At 38.3% G+C, this 17,795-nt stretch overlaps 1 protein-coding gene across 1 annotated transcript in view; it reads left to right on the forward strand.

Annotated features, from left to right (window-relative positions):
* Positions 1–682: 682 nt before the first annotated feature.
* The window catches only part of LOC114050100 (oocyte zinc finger protein XlCOF6-like), a 56,018-nt gene continuing 38,905 nt past the window's right edge, over positions 683–17,795 (forward strand). The window contains exon 1 of the mRNA XM_027871700.1: positions 683–743. The gene's annotated coding sequence lies outside the window, so the exon portion shown is untranslated. The remainder of the gene's footprint in view (positions 744–17,795) is intronic.

Raw genomic sequence — 17,795 nt, forward strand, 5'->3', positions numbered from 1 at the left:
AATAAAGGTTTTGTTGTGTAACAGTTCGACTCCCTGCAGATCCTTGAGAACTGTTAACTCTCTAATTCCACGCTAGGCTCTCCCGGTTCTCCCCCCGCCCCCCAGGTGAAAGCCCGCCTTCTTCTATCCACACTCCCCTCTGCTGAGCTTACACAGGGAGTGAGAGTTTAGCGGCAGAGCAGAACGCGCGCGGCAACTCCGGCAAGGCCCCTCCCGTGAGACCCCGGAAGTCCTGCAGTGGGGGACTGGGGGAGGGAGAGGGGGCGCGGCGGCAGGGATACGTTGAAGGGGCGTGGCCGAGAAGGGGCGGGGAGGAGGGCGGGGTGTCCCGAGCTGTCCAGGCGGGGGCGGAGCTAGGAGAGCCACAAGCTCGGGAGGGAGTGGGGCGTCTGCCGCTGTCGCAGCAGCTTGGAGGCGCCGGCCTAATCGCGCACGTGGGGGCGGGTCGGAGAGGCCGCGCCGAAGCAAGGAACAGGTGGACGAGCGGACGGGGAAGCGGCAACCGGGCTATCCTCAAAAGGGGAGCCGCGCAGCCCCAGCCCTGTTCCGCCTTGGGTCCCCCGGAATCGGCCAGGCTCGGCTCCCTCCAGCTGAGGCCGGCGGAGAGACTTCCCGCCGCAGCCGCCGTCCCAGCCGGCCCTTGCGGGAGCCCTCCCTGCGCGCCCCGCGCGGACCCCGCGGCGGGTGTTACTGTTAACGGCCGGTGCATGCCGCCCGCCGCGCCGGCCCGGCCGATCTGCTAGGTGAGTTTGGCTTGGGCTCCGGCGCCTACAGGTGGCGAGCCCGGGGCCCGGAGCGGGTGACGCAGATCGACCGGCAGCTGGACTGGGTGGAGCGGCCTCAGTTGGCGGCTCTTTGACCGCTCCGGGAAGCACGCGCCGTTGTTTGGTTTGATGCGATTGTGCGAGGGGCGCTGCTTCTCCTCCTCCTAGGCTCTGCCCTGGGGAGGCTCTGGAGACGCGGGGTCCTGGCTTTGCCACTTATCACCTGGACGTGTGACCGGGTGCGCTGGCAGGAACGCAAGCCTCCTGAGGGCGGGCGAAGGCTCGGTTGTTTTGTTTTTTGTTTTCGGTCTTCTTACCCCCGCGGGCTTAGCACGGAGCCGAGTCCTTGGCAGTTGCGCAATAAATTCGCGTTCTCTTGAATGAGCATGTCAGGTCACCTCCCTGGACCTCAGTTTCTTACCTCGAAGGAATTGATGGCTTCCTCATCTAGGCCAAGTGGCTAAGTGAGTTCATTTCAAAGGCACAAGACTTGATTTCCTGGGGAATTTTTATGTCTTTGATTTTGTTATAGTATTTTTTTCAGACTATCCATGCTTATATTTATGTTACTTTAGTGTTAGGTAAACTCCAGGTAGAAATAGGGAAGCATTTTTTTTTTTTAGTTCCTAGCAATCAACATCATTTAGCTGTCCACTACATACAAGATGGGGATATAAAGATAAGTGTGGTACACAGAAGTTCTTAGAATTTTCAGCTGAAGAATACTTTAGACAACAACAGCACTCTCCAATTCTCATTTTTCAGATGAAGAAAAAAGACTAAAGGGAGGAAATAGTCTGCCCAAGATCACACAGGAGCAGAATTAGAGTTCCTATTTTTTAAAATTCGAATCTAGCCCTCAGGAACACCTTTTGCCCCTTAGAACTTTAACCACCAACCAAAAAAGATCATAATCTAGAGAGAAGAGACTGAAGGAGTTGCTGGGAAGGCTCAGTTAGCTGTATGGTGATGAGATTAGAGGTGATCTGGCTTATCTTGGGAGGGGCATCTTGTCCTGGGTAGCTGAAGCCCAGTAGAGCAGTTGTTGCAGAGTGGAGTTAGCAAAGTCCAATTTCTGCCCCCTATAAAGGACAGGACTCTTTTCAGCCTCCTTGATTGGAGGGCTGGAGGATTGAGCACTAAACTTTGGATTTTCAAGCTCTCTCCACTTTCCATCTGCAGCTCTACTTGGTTTCAGCTCCATGGAACAAGTAGTGGCCTTCACTAGTCCTTCTCCCCACCCTTTCCAGCTTACTTTTTGTGTGTGGTTGTCCCTTATTAAATTGTAAGCTCTTTGAGGGTAGGGATTGTTTCTTTTTATTACTTCTATTCCCAGTACTCTTAGCATAGTAGATGCTTCATAAATGTTTATTGAATTGAATTGAACTACTTTGGTTCATCTTGAATTTTAAGCGCTCCTAATATTTCCTCCAGGACCTTGCACACTTTTATATACAGTTTCCATTACCTGTTCCTGCTTCTACTGCTTCTACTTGCTTCTACTTAGCATCTCTAAGGTCTTTTCCAGTTCTAAAACTATGACTCTACTGATCCATTTCTTACCAAGCCCAGCCCCCTCAGTTTACAGAAGAGGAAACTGAGGCTGAAAAAGGTTAAGTGACTAACACAGGCTTATATATTCTTGTTCAATCATGTCCATATCTTTATGACTCCATTTGGGGGTTTCTTGGCAGAAATATTGTAGTGGTTTGCCATTTCCTTCTCTAGCTCATTTTACAAATAAGAAACTAAGTCAAACAGGGTTAAATGACTTGCCTAGGGGGGTCACACAGTAAGTGTCTGAGGACAGATTTGAATTTTGGAAGATAGTGTTCCTGACTTGAGGCCCTGCACTCTATTCACTTTGACACCTAGCTACACCACAGGGTTACATGACTATCAGAGGTAAGATTCAAACTGATTCCAAATCTTTCACTCTTTTTTTGTTTGTTTTTGGTTTTTGGAGGCAATCAGGGTTAAGTCATTTGCCCAAAGTCACACAGCTATAAGTGTCTGAGACAATATTTGAACTCAGGTTCTCCTGACAAGGGCTGGTGCTCTATCCACCTAGCTGCCCCCAAATTTTTCACACTGTCCACTACACCACTACACCACTACTACACCACTTTGCCATTAAAAGAGAAGGAGGAAATCATAAAGACATATTATTTAGCTACCTTTGGCAGAGTACTCTAGGAGATGTTTGGCTAATTACCACCAAACCCCTCCCCCATTATTACTGTATCATACTTCCATATCGGACTCGTGGCATGGTGGTATGTAGTGTGCTCTAATGACAGTCAGTTCTGCTTCTGGCTTAAGGTTGAATATCATCTAAGTCACCTTCACTACGCTTTCCACATCTACCTCCTGGGTTTCTTAACACTAGTATATCTTATTATCCAGTGCTATTCTATGCCTTTCTCTACCCTTTTTCCTGTCCAGTTGCTGTTGGATAAGTTGTAGCCTTCCGGAATCATATTCCAGGCCTAAGACCCATCCCATTGAACATCAGTGTAACCCATGATTTTTACCCAATTTTACTCAAATTTGCATCCTTGCTTTCGTAACTCCTTTTTGCATACATTTTGTTGCCTTGTGCTTTCTTGGCATTTCTTTCATGTGAGATGGTGGCAGTCTCTATCATTCTTCCTACATGGTAGCTGCTCTCCATGGTATCTTGCTTGATTGATATATATGGGTAATTTTCTTCCTTTATCTTCCTTTTCAGTTTATTAAAGACTTTGATTTGATTTCTAAGACTCCAGGCAAATAGAGTCTCACCAGCTCTTTTTTTTGGGGGGGAACCTGGCTTTTTAAAAAATTTTATTAATTTATTTTATCAACAATCACTTCTATAAGTTTTTCAGTTTTCAATTTTTCTCCCCCTCCCTCCCCATCTCCCTCCCCAAGAAGGTGTGCAATCTGATATAGGCTATACATATACATTCCTATTAAACATATTTTCACATTAGTATGTTGTAAGGAAGAATTAGAACCAATAGAAGGACACACAAGAAAGAGAAAACAAAACAAAGCGAAGAAAAAAAGAGCAAATAGTATGCTTCAATCTACATTCAAACTCCATAGTTCTTTCTTTGAATGTGGATATCATTTTCCATCATGAGACCTTTGGAGATGTCTTAGATCCTTGCATTGCTGAGAAGAGCTAAGTCTGTCAACGTTAGTCATTGCACAGTGTGGCTGTTACTGTGTACAACATTCTCCTGGTTCTGCTCACTTCATTCAGCATCAGTCCATACAAGTCTTTCCAGGTTTTGCTGAAGTCTGCCTGCTCATCATTTCTTATAGCACAATAGTATTCCATTACATTCATATACCAAAACTTGTTTAGACATTCCCCAGTTGATGGGCATTCCCTCAATTTCCAGTTCTTTGCCACCACGGAAATAACTCCTATAAATATTTTGTAAATGTGGGTCCTTTTCTCATTTTGATGATCGCTTCAGAATACAACCCTAGAAGTGCTATTGCTGGGTCAAAGGGTATGCACACTTTTATAGCCCTTTGGGCATAGCTCCAAATAGCTCTACAAAATGGTTGGATCATTTCACAACTCCACCAGCAATGCATTAGTGTTCCCACATCTTCTCCAACATTTATCATTTTCCTGTTTTGTCATGTTGGTCAATTTGGTAGGTGTGATGTGGTGCCTCAGAGTTTTGATTTGCATTTCTCTAATCAATAGTAATTTAGAGCATTTTTTCATATGGCTACAGATGACTTTAATTTTTTCATCTGAGAACTGCCTGTTCATATCCTTTGACCATTTATCAATTGGGGAATGACTTGTATTCTTATAAATTTGACTTAATTCTCCATATATTTTAGAATCACCAGCTCTTTTTTGACATAGTCTATCTTTGGCCAAAAGCCTGTCTTTCCCATGTCATAAGCTTTTGGCTACAAATCTAAATTCCATTCTTAGATACTATATTCTTGACCACTAGCTGTTTTCTTCCCAAATGTGCTTTTTCTCTCCTTTCTGAAGCATTTGCCTTCAGTCATCAGTAGTTAGGAAGATACCACCTCTTCTTTCTCCTAAGGTTTTAACTTTCTTTCCCAAGACTTTTCATTAAAGGAAAAACAAATTCATCTGCATAAAGTGTCCAACAAACCTAGTTTAAGATCATAGAACACCTTCAATTAGACTTTTCCTTATTTTGAGACTGAGTTTTCCTATTTCCCTCAGGCAGGAAATGCAATGGCAGCTTATGGGCCTGCTTCCATTGCTTATTAGTCTGGAAATTCTGTCCTCTGTTTCTTACCTGGGCTGGTTTGCCCTTCCTTAGACTGCCTTGAGACTACACCCACCCAGCCCTTCCCCAGCTGCTCATATTGATTCAGGACTTAGTGTGGATGCCCAATTGGTTTAAGCACTACTACTGCTCAAAACTCTTGAGTTTAAACCATCCACCAGCCCCAGGCTCTTTCTGTATCAGGGATTATAGGTCTTTTCCATCATGCTGCAATTTTGCTAGATTCTAATCATTTGGTATTTGTTTGACTGAATTGTGTTTTATTCTAAAGAAAAAGGGTTTGTGTAAATAAGACTAGTGCTAGTAAGATTTTAGTGGCCATGTTTTAATGTTTGAAATTTTTTAAATTAAAAACTTTGAAAGTAATTTTTCTTGACATCCCTGGGTTTTCCCTGTACTGTATCTTACCCAGTACCACTCCCAAAGAACCATCCCTCTTTTTTTTTTTTTTTGGCTAAGCAATGGGGTTAAGTGACTTGCTATTCCTTATTCAGTGGAAATCTATTTTATTTCCAGTTGTATGCTACCATAAGGAGTACTGCTTTATTTTGCTGTATGTAGAGACTTTATTTTTGTTACTATCATTTTGGGGGAGCATATGCCTAGCATTGAATCTCTGGACTGTAGGCAGCATTTTTTTTAGAAGAGTTTTACTAATTCACGGCCCCACCAGCAATACATTAGTATACCTGTCATTCCACAATCCTGCTAACATTGGACTAATTTCATTTTGTTCATCTTTACCAATTTGTTGGGTATGATGTAAAACCCAAGGTTGTTTTGAAGACTTCATATCTTTTGATCACTTACCTATTAGAGAATGATGTTTATATATTTGTTAGTTGTCTATATATCTTGGATATCAAGACCTTATGAGATATTTAACAAAAAATTTTCTATCCCAGCTGACTTCTTCCCTTCTTGATCTTTTTTCTTTTTCTTTAAAATGAGTTTTTTTAAAAAAAGAAAATGAACAACTAGTTATGATATAAAATAAAATAAAATGAGTTTTTATTGATATAGTAGTTTTGCCTCCCCCATCCCAGAAAATCATTCCATATAACAAAAAAAAATTTTTTAAAGAAAAAAATAGGGAAAAGAATCAGTAAAACTGGTGAATACATCAACATAGTCTGGAGATACATGTATTACTCTACACCTGTGGACCTCCTATCTCTGGAAAGGAAGTGGGGTGGGTATGTCTTCTTTCTCTTTTTTGGGGCAATGTTAGTTTTTGTAATTTTGCAACATTTACTTTCCATACTTTTCTGTGTTAATCATTTATAATCCTAGCATAGCAGTATTCCTTTTAATTCATGTACTGCAACTTAGTCATTTCCCAGTTGACGAGTATCTGCTTTGTTAATGGTTCTTTGCTACTACAAAAAGTGCTATTCTAAATATTTTGGTGTATATGGGGGCTTTCTTCTTATTGATCACTTTGAGGTGTGTAGGAAAGGGCATGAACATTTTAGTCATTTTATTTGCAAATTGCTTTCCAAAATTGGTTGTGCTTATTTACAGACTGACAAGGCACTAATGCCTATTTTCTCCTAGCCCCTCTGATATTAATTTTGGCGGTGCAAAAGCTTGTTAGTTTCCTGTAATTAAATTACTTATCTTTTCTGATTGTCTATATCCCGTGTAAGGTTAAGAATATATCTTCTACCCTGGGCAAGTCACTTAACCCCAATTGCCTTAAAAAAAAAAAAAAAAGAATATACCTTCTAGTCCAGCTATCATTTATAAAACTCTTTAAGATTTTCAAGGCACTTTTCAAATATCCCATTTCCTTTAACAACCTAGGGAGACAGCGCTGTATAGATAAGGCAGTGCTTTATAGATGAGGAAACTGAGGCAGAGAGAGGTTAGGGAACTTGCCCAGGGTCATCACACAGCTTAGTAAGTGTTTGGCCATGGATTTGGACTCAGGTCTTCTTTACTCCAGGTCCGGCACTCTTCATTATACCACTTAACGTCTTCTAGCTATAGCTGCAAATTACCAATCTCTCTTCTAATTTTTTTAATAGTATGATTTTTAATATTCAGGTTATATAGCCTTTTTGAATTATTGTAGAATATGTTGTAAGGTATTGGTTGAAGACTAATTCCTGCCAGAATGCTTTAATTTTTTTCTCAGAAGTTCTTATCAGATAGGGAGTACTTCCTAGGTAATTTATATTTTTGGGTTTATTGAGCACTGAATTGTTAAGTTCCATTCTTATTGATTCTCCCTTGTATAGTATGTTTCATTGATCTTCTATGTTTTTAAAAAACCATTGTAAAGTGGTTTTGATGATTGCTGCTGTATTATAATCTAGTGAGAGATATAGAAGTGCTATTTCCTCCTGCATATTTTTCATTATTTCTCTTAATATTTTATATCTTTCTCCCAATGAATTTTGTTTAAATTTTTTTCTAGCTCTGTAAAAAGTATCCCTTTGGTTTGGCATGGAATTAAATCTGTCAGTTATCTTTAGTAGTTTTATAATTTTTACAATATTATGATAGCCCACAAATGACCACTGAATAGTCCTCTATTTAAATCCTTTATTTCTTTAAGGAATACTTTGTAATTGAATCAGTTATCAAGTATTATCAGTGAAGTAAAATCAAGTAAATGAGATTTCCCTTTCTATTATTGCCTTTTGGAATTTGTTATATAGAAATACTACTTAATGTTTTTTGAGTTTATTTTGTAGCCTTCAACTCTGCTAAAGCTATTAATTGTTCCAACTAGTTTCTCTTGCTTATTTTCCCTAGGGTTTTCTAAGTTAGAGGTTCTTAGTCTGTTTTTTTTTTTAAGTTTTTGATAACTATATTTCAACATGGTTGTTTTATTTTGAGATCTTTTTTTTTTCAAATTTTATGCATTTAAAAACATTATTCTGTGAAGGGGATCCATAGGCTTCATCAGACTTGACAGGCAGTTTATGACACCAAAAAGGTTAAGAACCACAGTTTTTAATTAAACCATCATGCAGTCAACAAATAGGAATAATTTTGTCTCCTGTTTGCCTGTCTTTGTGCCTTTAATTGCTTCTCTTATTGCTAGCATTTTTAGAACTATATCAAATAATAGTAGGGTGAGAAGGCACCTGCTTTGCTTCTATAGTTATTGGGTAAGCTAGTGTATTCCCATTGTACATGATGATTGGTTTGGGTTTTAGGTAGGTATTTTTTATCATATTAAAAAAAAATCCCTTTCTGCCTATACTTTGTATAGGGTTTCTTTTTTTAAACATAAATGAGTCTTCTACTTTATTAAAAGGCTCTTTCAGCATATGTTGAGCTAATTTTATGGTTTTGAATAGTTTTATTTTTAATATGATTAATTATATTGTTTTACTTTTTTTTTTTTTTTGGCTAGGCAATGGGGTTAAGTGGTCACACAGCTAGTAAGTGTTATATGTCTGAGGGAGGATTTGAACTCAGCTCTTCCTGAATCCAGGGCCAGTGCTCTATCCACTGCACCACCTAGCTGCCCCTGTATTGTTTTACTAATGGTGAACCATTCATGCCTTGCTTGTGTAAATCCAACTTGGTCATGATGAATGATTTCTTATATTATTGTAGTCTGATAGGATTATATTTAAAATTTTTGAATTGGTATTCATTAATGATATTGTTATATAGTTTCTACTTTGGTTTACCTTTTTTTGCTTTATACTTGAGACTAGATGTGTCTCTCAAAAGGCATTTGGTCCAGTGTTTTCTCAATTTTGGAAGATAATTTGTATAATATAAGTATTACTTGTTCTTTAAATTTTGATAGAATTGTCTTGTAAATCTCTCAAGATCAGAATTTTTCCCTTGCTAATTCCTTTGTAGCTAATTCTATTTCCTTTTCTGGGGAAAAAAAAAGGATCATTTAAGATTTTTATCAGGTGTTCTATATGGCTATCTTATATTTTTGCAGGTAATCCTCTCTTTTTTTATGTTTTCAGTTTTGTTGGCATAAATGTATTTTCCCTTTCCTTTTCCTTAGACAAGTCTTCCTATCTCACCCCTCAATGAAAGTGCAAGGGCTATTTATTCATAGGCCCCCTACTGATAAATTTAGGAACTTTGACTTGCCTATTTTTGCCAGGGGCCATTCCACCCTTTTTTAGGTAGCCTTGGGGCTCCCACTCCAGAGGAGCTTACCGATTGCATCAGCCTAGTCCTGCTGCAACTAAAATTCAAGAAATATGCCATTCTCAGCATTCCCCAGAAGCAGGGATTACAGGTGTGTGCCACCATGCCTGGATAGTAGTTTCTTATCATGCTTTTTATTTATTCTGGTTTTGTTAATAGTTTAACTTTTTAAATTTTATTTTGTTGATTTGATTTTCTGCCCTCTTCATTTTAATCAGGTCCACTCAAGGATTACTACTTTTGTTAGTCTTTTCAAAGAACCAGTTTTTATCAGTTATATAGTCTTTTGGTTTTCCAATTACCTGTTTCTCCTCTAATCTTCAAAATTCACACCTACCCACCCACGATTTTTTCCTTTTTTTAAAGTTTTTTTTTATTTGCTCGGTTTCTAATTTTTAAAAGTCTGTGTTCAGTTTATTAATACTCTATTTTGTTAACATGTTTTTAGGGAAATAATTTTTTTGGGGGTGTTTTAAGGATGTCTCAGAAACTTGGTATGTTGTCTCTTCATTATAATTTTGTTTTACATAATTATTTAATGATTTGCTCTTTGATTCACATATTAGGATTTCATTATTATTATTTTGGCGAGTCACTTGGGGTTAAGTGACTTGCCTAGAGTCACACAGCAAGTGAAGTATCAAGTGATCAAGTATCTGAGGTCAGATTTGAACTCAGGTCTTCCTGACTCCAGAATCTGTCTCTATCCACTGTGCCACCTAGCTACCCCTTAGGATTTCATTATTAATGATTTGGAGTATTCTTTCATATGATTAAAAATTATTTACAGTTTTTTTTATGAACTGTTTGTATCCTTTGAGCACTTATCTATTGGAAAATGGCTTTTGGTTATATATGTCAGTTTATATATTTTGGCTACCAAATTTTTTTAATGACTGCTGCTTTATAATATAGTTTGGGACCTATAAATGCTATTCTCCCTTCATTCCTATCTTTTAAAATTATTTCCCTTAGAGATTATTTTTCTTGCAGAAGGATTTATTAATGATGGATCCCAGAAAGATTTTCATGACCATGTTTCAATTTTTTTAAAAAAGAACATAAGTGGTAGGTAATTCTCATTACAAACTACACCTGTTGTGATCTAGAAGTGTTGGGAACCCCAAAATTCAAGGGCAAGAGGTGTGGGTCTGCCTGGAAAGAATTCGACCACTCAAGCCTTCTTTCAGTCAGAGACAAGGTTTATTATATCACCAATAGAAGCAGGTGGGATTTTAAGAATCTGTCCATTTGGTAGAGAAGACTGACCTTTTTTATAGTGATAAAGATTGTGGAAGATTTGGGTGGGATCAAGGAGTGGCCAATAACTTGGGGTCACCTGGAGGTAACTGAAGGGGTCTAGATAGGATTAAGGGTGGGAAATAGATTGGAGTAGTCTGGAGGTTAATGACCATAAAGGAGTGGGCTGGGTCAGAGATAACAGAATTTGAGGATTGGGTTGGGTCATTGAGGCCACAATGAAAGGATGTTGAAAAGATTATGCTGGGAAGAGCTGATAGCTCAGGCCTATGTGGGTTGAGGGGATGGGTTCCTGAAATTCCTGGGAGAGTTCAAAGGGGTGGAGGGTCCAGAGCCCATATCCTGTCATACATCCATATCTCTTTATTGAAGTAACTGTGGAACTTAAAAAAAAATCTTTTGCTTATTTTTAAGGGAATAGTATGTAAAAAAAAAATCTGGTTTTGTTGGTTTGAGTATTTCCTCCACTGACACATACCACAACTCCTCTACATCTTAAGGTTGTATTTAATAGTTGCTGCATGGCCAGGGCCAGGGCCAGGGCCAGGGTAGGGAGAGGGGGAACTTTTAGCCTTGTAGTGATTTGAGTTTTTCATATTTAACAAGATTGGTCCACAGATAAACTTTGCTGGACCTATACTTGAACATTTTCCAACCTATTGATAGAATCTATAGGACTAATTCTTTTTTGGTAAATTGTTCTATTATGAACTTGACAGTAACCAACAAACCTGAATATTTTCTTATGCACAGGACAGAAAATATCTTTCATATGAAAGTGAATCTACCATGTACAGCTTGTTTTTTAAAGGATAGATTACATTTTTAAGTAGGAATCCATTGGTAGTACTGATGCTGCCCTTATCTGTGTCCCATCCTGAACTTTCTTCTCCTTTCTTCAGAGTAGTTGAAAACCTTTTGACTCTTCTTTTTTTTTCCATATCACTATCACTACCCTCTTCTCCTCACCACCACTTGGTCCCTATATAAAACCCTTCTTTGTAACAGATATAGTCAAACAAAACAAATTTGCATTGTGTTGATTGTGCTCCAAAATCTATGTCTCATGTTATATCTAATTTACAGTTTATCACTTCATTGTCAAGAATTGGAAAGCATGTTACTCCATCAGCCTTTTGAAGTTGTGACTGGCTATTAAATTGTTCAGAATTCTTCATCTTTCAGCATTGTTGTCTTTTAGTGCTGTAATCACTGTTTTCATTATTTTTCTTCCTTCACTCTATGTTAGTTCATGCAAGTCCTCTCAGGTTTCTCTGAATTTATCATTTCTTAAAGCACAGTAGTATTCTATTACATTCATATACAATAATATGTTCAGTCATTCACCAATTAAGGGGCACCCCTTTAGTTTCCTATTCATTGCTACAATTAAAGGTACTGCTATAAATATTTTTGTACATATGGGTCCTTTCCCTATGTCTTCAATCTCTTTGAAGTATGAGTGGTATCCTTGGGTCAAAGGGTATGAAACAGTTTCATGACTTTTAGATTATAATTCAAATCACTTTCCAGAATTATTGGACCACTTCACATGTCTACCAACATCAGTGTATCTGCCCTCCCACAGCTCCTCTAGTAATCATCATTTTCCCTTTTTGTCATCTTTGGCAGTCTGATGATGGTTGTGAGATAGAACCTCAGAGTTGTTTTAATTTGCATGTTTTTTTCCAAATGGTTGTTGATAGCTTGGGTTTCTTCCTTTGAAAATTACTTGCTATATCCTTTAGGAATGGCTTTTTGAGGGAATGGCTCTAGCTCTTATATATTTGTAAGGCTGTCCCAGAAATCTTAACTCAATTTTAAGCTAATAAAGCTTTATTGTGAAGCTTTATATATTCATAAAGGACACCTTTTATAGTAGCTTGAAACTAAGTTGGTATACCCTACATAGCTTTGATATCATACTTTTATTAGAGAAACTTGCTGCAAAGTTAACTGTTTTTCTTTCAGTTCTGACTCATTGTTCTTCCTTGTGCAGAAGACTTCAATTTTATCTAACCAAATTGTCCATTTGATTTCCTGGGAACCTTTCTGTCCCTTGTTTTGTCAGTAACTCTGCCCCTTTCACATAGCTGCAAAAGGTATCTTCACTTCTAATTTGTTTATGATAAGACCTTTATATCTAGGTTGTTATTTATTTGAAGATTATTAAAGTATATGATATGATATATGGTCATAAGCTGAATTTCTCCTGGAATATTTTCTGATTTCTCAGCAGTTTGGGTCATATAGTAAGTCTTTTATCCCTGTAGTTAGTGTCTTTGTGTTTATTGAATTCTATGCTATTATGTTCAGTTTGCCTCTATCTTCTGTACCTTGTCTGTACCACTGATTAGCTTTTCTACTTTTAAGTATGGCTAAATAATTTTTTATAATTATTGTTTTGCTGTGTAGTTGGAACTCTGGTACTATTAGACCCTCTTTCTTCCCACCACTTTTCATTATTCCATTCAGTCTAATTCTATAAAATAATCCTTTGGTTTTTTTTTTTTGGCATGGTACTGATGCAGTTTAGAGGGTTAGGGGTGCTGGGACCCCAAAATCACAGCACGTGGGTCCTGCCCAAAAGAATTCGGCCCAAGCCTTTTTTTGGTCAAAGACAAGGTTTATTAGAACATCATCATATTGGGCAGACTCTTAAGAAGTCTGAACATTAGTAAGCCATTGGCTTATTGGCAAGATTATAAGAATCTAAGCAGTGGCTAGACTTTAGGAATCTGAGGTGTGGCTAGATTATAAGAAATAAAATATTATGAGAAATAAAATGAGCATTTTAATGGAGACAAGGTGGACCTTATATACAGCAAGATTGTGGGAGGGACCTAGGAGTGGCTAGTAAAGTGGGGTGAACAGAACTCCTGGGACCTGGACCTCATGGCCAAGGGAGAATGGAGCCTAGCTGGGATTAAAGGTTGGAAATGGCCGGGGGCCATACATAGGGAGGTAAAACAAAGGAAGGCCAGGCTAGGTTAAAGGTAACAGAATTTGGAGGTTGGGCATAGCCACAATGAAAGGCCAGTTGATGGAATTATAGCCTCAGGCAAACGCCAGAGTTTTGGCCATGTGGGAAAGTCCAGGGTTTTTCCTTTCTGGGGCCCAGGTCCCAACCCTATCAATACTGAATAAATTAATTTAGGTAGTGTTGTCATTTTTGTTATATTGGCTTGTGTGAACATTATTTTCCATTATTTTATGTTATTAATATGGAGTCATGTTTATAGTTCCCCTACTATTGATAATATTACCTGCATCCCTGGTATGAATCCAACCTATTCTTGGTGTATAATCTTTTTAGTGTGTTGGTGTAGTTGCTTTGCTAAATGCTTTATTTATTTTTTTACATTAATATTCATTAGTGATATTGGCATATGGTTCTAAACTTAACAAATATCAACTATGAGTACTTTCATGTTAGGAGAATGGGGAGGGATGTATATGGAACTATGAATCTCTGTTATGTATAGCTGGCTTTTCTTTTAAAGTATAATTAATTCAGTATGCTACTTTCAAAGCTATCCTGTTCAGATTCCTTTTGGCTTCTCTATATTTCATAGACATGTTTTAATGTTCTATTATTTTTTTTTCTTTTGAGCAACCTTATCCCTAGCTACTCTCTTCCCCCTCTACTTCTTGCCACTCCCTAATTAAGAAAAGAGAAAAACAAACGCTTTGTAGTCAAGCAAAACAAATTCCTATGTTGGCTATTTCTGAAAACGTATAACACTCTAAATCTTGAATCTGTCACACTCTGTAAGTGAGTAGCATGCTTCATCAGTCCTTTGGAATCATAGTTGGTCATCGCATTGAACAAAGTTTTTAAGTCTTTCAAAGTTTTGTCTCTCTGATATTGTTATTACTGTATAAATGGTTCTGGTTCTGCTCACTTCACTCTGCATCAATTCATATAAGTCTTACCAGTTTGGCAAGAAATGTATGATCCTTTCTATTCCCTTTCACCAACCACCAGAGAAGTTAAGACATCTAACTTTTTAATAAAATTCTGTTTAAGTCCTTAGTTTGTTTCTTGTTTATCTTTTTGTTAGATTTGTTTAGGCTTGAAAAGGGACATATAGAGGTCCCTAACTATTACTCTTTTGCTATCTATTTTACCACAAATCATTGAACTTTTTTTAAAGACATAGATGCATAGATGCATTCGTTTAGTGCATGTTTATCAAACATTGACGTTTCATTATCTAAGGTGCCTTTAAGCATAGCATAGTTTGCCTGCTTATGTCTTTTTTACTGTTGCCTTATCTGATTGCCACCCTTACTTTAAAAACAAAAAATCTCTTGAAGTTTAATAGCATTCTATGTCAGCCTCTTTTAGCTTTTTGTGAATTTTTTTTTTGTTTCACATGTTGTGTGAACAACATTTTTCAATTCTGCTTTCTAATCCATTCCTTTGTTGTTGTTCAGTCATTCAGTTGTGTCCAACTCTTCATGACGCCGTGGACCATAGCATGCCAGGCCCTTCTGCCCTCCAATATCTTTCAAAGTCTGTCCAAGTTCATGTTCATTGTTTCCATGACACTATCTTCTATCTCATCCTCTGCTGTCCCCTTTTCCTTTTGCCTTCAATCTCTCCCAACATCAGGGTCTTTTCCAATGAATTTGTGGTTGATAATTGTGCTTAACTGTGTCATATATTCTTATGTTTTACCCCCTCCTTACTTCCCACTTTACAACAAAGAAGGTAGTGAAAGAAAGGAATATGAACCATACTGGTAATCTGTATTTTAAATTTCTCATCCCAACCTTTTTCCTCTCTTTTCTTTACCTAGTCTAGTTCCTGATTATTATTATTATTATTATCATTATTATTTTTTGGTGAGGCAGTTGGGGTTAAGTGACTTGCCCGGAGTTACACAGCTAGTGAGTGTTACATGTCTGAAGTCAAATTTGAACTCAGGTCCTCCTGACTCCAGGGCTGGTGTTCCATCCACTGCACCACCTAGCTGCTCCTAGTTCCTGATTATTGATACTCATACTTTCTCTCCTTTTGATCTCCCCTTTACACTCAATTCTCTATAGTTTGTTTTGCTTGTGACTGTTTCTTCCCTGACTAGATCTCCCCTAAACATTCCTCTCTCTGTCACTAGCTATTACTCTGATGAGTTCAGTATCTTTTTATATTAAACTTTTTTGTGTGTGTTTCAACCCTCTTTCTCTCAGTTCATATAATAGGGAGGTTCATGAGGAGCCCTCTCCTTCTATTCCTTTTTTCACTTTTATATATACTCTTCTTGGCATATCTCAGTTATGAAAAATAGCAAACCTATCCCCCTTCTTCCACTCTTCATCTCTAGTAAACCTTTCTCCTTTCCTTCCTCTTTCTTCTCATAAAACAAATAATATGGAGCCAAGCTGTATTTCAGGCTTTGTGTATTTCTTTACTTCCTCTATGACACTGAAGGTAGTGGAGTTTTAAGATGGGACCCTTATCTCTTCTCCACTTTGTAATAAGAATAATAAAGGTAGCATTTATATAGTTCTTAATGATCCTTACTACAACCCTGTGTGGTAGGTGCTATTGTTTTAATCTTCATTTTACTGATGAGAAACTAGAATACAAGCATTTAATTATCATTTAATCTATTCCCAATGCTAAAAATGTATTTGCCTAAGTTTCTTTTGCCTCCTATGCTTATATTTTAAAGATTACACTTAGCTCTGTTCATTTCTTGTTTTTTTGTTTTTGTTTTTGTTTTTGCTCTGTTCTTTTCTTGAGGGATGCTTGAAAGCCCTCTATTCTGTTAAAGGACCATTCTTTTTTTTTTTTTTTAAAGGACCATTCTTTAACCTGTAGAATTATACTCAGCTTTGCAGAGTAATCATCTCTTAACTGATAAATCCAGTGGTCTTTTCTCAGTTCTTATTCTGCTTGTCTTTTGTAGCTTTTGGCATTGTTAACCAATCCCTGCTGGACATTTTCTTCACTCTTGGCTTCTGTGGAACTGCTCTATCTTGGTTCTGATCATTTCTTTTCAGTCCTCTTTGTCTGGATTGTCATCTTCATCTCACACTCTAAATGTGGCAAGTCCCTCTGGTTTCTGCCCTGGCCTTTCTTCTCTCTTTCTTATTGGTCTCATCAGCTCCCATACTTAGGTAGGTAGTTGAAGAACATTTAAGTGCTTGCTATGTTCCAGACATCTTGTTAAGTATACAAAACAGGAAAAACAAGACAGTCTCTATTCTTAAGGAGTTTAGATTCTCATAGGGGAGGACAAAACATAAGGGGGAGCTGGAAAGCCTGGGGATGGGTGAGGAGGCGTCTGATACGGAAGTGGAACAGACTAGAGAAACAGGCAGCATGGCGAGGGCTCCTCAAGACATGGAGGTTCTTGTCAGAGATCAAGGGCTAAATCTTACTCCTTAGGCAGATAAGGCAGCTGATATGGAGATGGAATCAATTATTATGTTGTTATTTTTCTCTGTCCAGATTACTTCAAATTATGTCACTCTCAATTGTATTTTATTATCAGCTGCCTGCTGGGCATTTCCATCTGCATGTTGTTCTTGTAGGTATCTCAAAAGCAATATAGAATCATAGTTTTAGAGCCAGACTGGACCTTAAAGGTCATCTACTCCAACCCCCTTATTTTCCAAATAAGGAAACAGGCCTTAAGATGTGTTGTTTGGCTTCAGTCAAAGGGCCAAACTTGAGGACCTAGAGGACCACATGTGGCCTCAAGGCCTGAGGTTCCCTGCCTCTGCCCTAAGAGATGAAGTGATTTGACTAAAGTAAGCAGAGCTTCCAGAATTTGAACCCAGGTACCCTAAAGCAAAATCCAGCCTAATACAGAATTTATATTTCTTCCCCAAACACATCTCTCCTCTAAACTTTCCAATTTCTATTGAAGATCACCCTCCTTTTGAATAAATGAGTGAAAAAGATTTTATTAAAATACTTCCTGGGTACTGGTGATACCAAGACAAAAAGTGAGAAACTCTTTCCTCTAGGAGCTTACATTCAAATGGGGGAGGGGCGTCATGACAACGGATATCGAAGCCATAGGTCAGTTCATTACTGTGCACTTTCTAAAAGTGGTCAATAGTATTGATTTGATTAGTGTTCCCAGAGCAAGAGGTGGAAAGCAGGAGATGGGACAGCATGCATGGCAGCAGAGCAGATAGCAACATGTCTAGAATGTATGGATATGGATCATGGTCTGGGGCTAACTAGAGGTACTTTATGCCAGTTTGCACATCCTGGCCAAACAAGCTTCAGAGGGAGTTCCAGCTTGAATTGGTTAATTCACCCTGGAAGGGGATGTATGATCTCTGATTCCAAGTGCCCTATGATATTGAAGGTGGATGACTGTATTATCCA

This window comes from Vombatus ursinus, unplaced genomic scaffold (genome assembly GCF_900497805.2).
Source record: "Vombatus ursinus unplaced genomic scaffold, bare-nosed wombat genome assembly UNPS02000577.1, whole genome shotgun sequence".
In the NCBI taxonomy this organism is placed as follows: Eukaryota; Metazoa; Chordata; class Mammalia; order Diprotodontia; family Vombatidae; genus Vombatus; species Vombatus ursinus.